Here is a 2870-nt window from a genome sequence, read left to right on the forward strand (position 1 = left end):
GTACCAAAATTGATCTAACAATTCAATGTGCTCAACAGCAATAAACTAAACAATGTTATGTAATACTTTTACAATTTTACACTTTTAATTTTTTATCTATACGATGTATTATTTATATAATGTTAATTGAATCCTTTAACTAGAATTGCTATTATTAAATTAAAACTTATGAACTAAATTAACAATTTCAATGTGACAGTATGAATCAAACAATATAATTCGTAACCACTTAGTTTCTTTTTTTTTAGCAAATAAATGGCAAATAACAAAGTTTTGATTTTGATCGTTTAATTATATCATTCCCACATTTCACACTATATACTCTTGTAACATGGTCTAAACCAGGATGTTTAGCCACGACCAAGTGACCACTTGCCTGGTGGTAACTGTTCATCCTTCAATAGTACAATATCCCCTAACTCAAATTCTTTAATGCGCTTTAGCCACTTGGGACGTTCTTGCAACCTAGATAAATACTCAGTTTGCCATTGATTCCAAAAATCTCTAACTAATCTTTGCACATATTGCCTATGATAATGTACTTAAACTAAAATCACGCAGATCTGGACACGGTGTCGTGATAGGTGCTTCACCAATTAAAAAATGTCCAGGTGTAAGTATTTTAAATTCAGTATCGGTGGTATCTATTGGTGTCAGCGGTCGTGAATTTAAGCATGCCTCGATTTGGCAAAGGTTGGTCGTCATTTCTTCGAATGTAAGTCCAGTGGTCAAAATACGCCTCAAGTGATACTTTACTGACTTTACGCCGGCCTCCCAGAGACCCCCAAAATTAGGGCTGTATGGTGGGATAAAGTGCCATTGTGTTCCTTCAAAAGTTAAATTTTCCTTTAAATGAGTCTGTAATTCAAGTTTAGCTTCCTTCCATGCCTCTGTGAGCTGTTTATTTGCTCCGACGAAATTCCGCCCTTGATCATTCCATATATGAGCACACCTTCCCCTGCGTGCAACAAATCTGTGGAAGGCCCCAATAAATGACTGAGACGACATGTCGCCAACCAATTCTAGATGTATGGCCTTAGTGGCCATGCAAATGAAAATAGCGATGTAAGCCTTGTTCTTTTTTTTTTTTTTTTATATCACCGGGAGGGCAAATGACTCTACTCCACCTGATGGTAAGTGGTAGTAGAGTCCAAACGCGACGACGGCCAGTACAGACGGGAAAAACGTTCTGCACTAGCCGCCTTCGCCTTGCCGGCCCGCAAGATGCCTCTTCACGCCTCGTTTGAAGGAACCCGGGTTGTAAGAGGAGGGGAATACGTGAGCTGGTAAGGAATTCCATTTTTTGGAAGTGCGACAAAGAAAGGAGTTGCCAAATTTCTTTGTTCGCGATGGAATTGATGTCACAGTTAGGCGGTGACATCGAGAACCAGCTCGCGTGGACTTAAGAAGGAAGGGGGAAGCAGGAATTAGAGAGAATAATTCCTCAGAGCACTCGCCGTGATACAGTCGATAGAAACCGACCTTGCTCCCCTCCCCTTTGTCATTAAAACTTGCAAAGGACCGGCAAAGTCAACTCCAGAATGGAGGAATGGACGTGCGGGAGTAATGCGTGTCTTAGGTAAGTCCCCCATAATTTGTGTTTTTATTGCAGCCTTATGTCTTGTACAAATGATACATCCATGTATAAACGCCTTTACTGCATTCATAGCACCGATAATCCAATACTTTGACCTTTTTTTTTATAGAATAGGAAGGTGGACGAGCATATGGGCCACCTGATGGTAAGTGGTCACCATACGCCCTTAGACATTGGCATTGTAAGAAATGTCAACCATCGCTTATAGCCAATGCGCCACCAACCTTGGGAACTAAGATTTTATGTCCCTTGTGCCTGTAATTACACTGGCTCACTCACCCTTCAAACCGGAACACAACAATATCAAGTATTGCTGTTTTGCGGTAGAATATGAGTGGGTGGTACCTACCCAGACGAGCTTGCACAAAGCCCTACCACCTTATATAGCACAGCATTAATTGAATCCCGCCATGTAGTGTATTTTTATGTGCATCTGCGATTATTAAATAAACTAATCGACATTTGCTATCAAATACAATAGGATGTTTAAATTCATCTCTTAAATCTGAATTTCGTAATCTGCCGCCCACCCTGAGGATATTGCGGTCATCTTGATAAGGGTTAAATGATTTTAATCTACTACTCTTATATACGTATTTCTTATTGCTTAATCTATTTATTTCTTTGTTAAAATATATTTTTTGTGATATAATTATGCATGTCTTCACTGATTCTCCTAGTTTTTCAACAGTCATAGGCTTGTCTAAGTTGTTCCCATTTCTTCTATAATTTAAAAATCTTTTACAGTGTACTATTACTCTTAAAACTTCTTTTAAGGAGATGAAAATTGATTGTTTTCTCGTTATCTTTAATTTTCAAATTTAATTGTATTTTCTTTCTTTCTAAATGAGTAGGAATAATATTTAATTTTGAAAAGCGTATTTCATTTTCTCGCAGCCATTCTGGGCCCTTCCACCACAGTTTATTTTTAATTAATTCTGATTTTTTTTTTTATAGAATAGGAAGGCGGACGAGCATATAGGCCACCTGATGGTAAGTGGTCACCAACGCTCTTAGACATTGGCATTGTAAGAAATGTCAACCATCGCTTACATATCCAATGCGCCACCAACCTTGGGAACTAAGATTTTATGTCCCTTGTGCCTGTAATTACACTGGCTCACTCACCCTTCAAACCGGAACACAACAATATCAAGTATTGCTTTTTTGCGGTAGAATATCTGATGAGTGGGTGGTACCTACCCAGACGAGCTTGCACAAAGCCCTACCACCAGTGAGAGTCAAGTCCTCTTGATCCAATGTCAGCTGGGTT

The 2870-nt window shown here is 38.9% G+C and overlaps 1 long non-coding RNA gene across 1 annotated transcript; it reads right to left on the minus strand.

Annotated features, from left to right (window-relative positions):
• Positions 1 to 263: 263 nt before the first annotated feature.
• On the minus strand, positions 264 to 2216 carry LOC126778634 (uncharacterized). Its single transcript, XR_007670183.1, has 3 exons — positions 1976 to 2216; positions 1479 to 1692; positions 264 to 1077 (listed from the first exon to the last, which is right to left on the minus strand). It is a non-coding gene; the product is annotated as an uncharacterized LOC126778634 (long non-coding RNA).
• Between the last annotated feature and the right edge of the window lie 654 nt (positions 2217 to 2870).

The sequence above is a fragment of the Nymphalis io genome, chromosome 26 (assembly GCF_905147045.1).
Source record: "Nymphalis io chromosome 26, ilAglIoxx1.1, whole genome shotgun sequence".
Classification (NCBI taxonomy): Eukaryota; Metazoa; Arthropoda; class Insecta; order Lepidoptera; family Nymphalidae; genus Nymphalis; species Nymphalis io.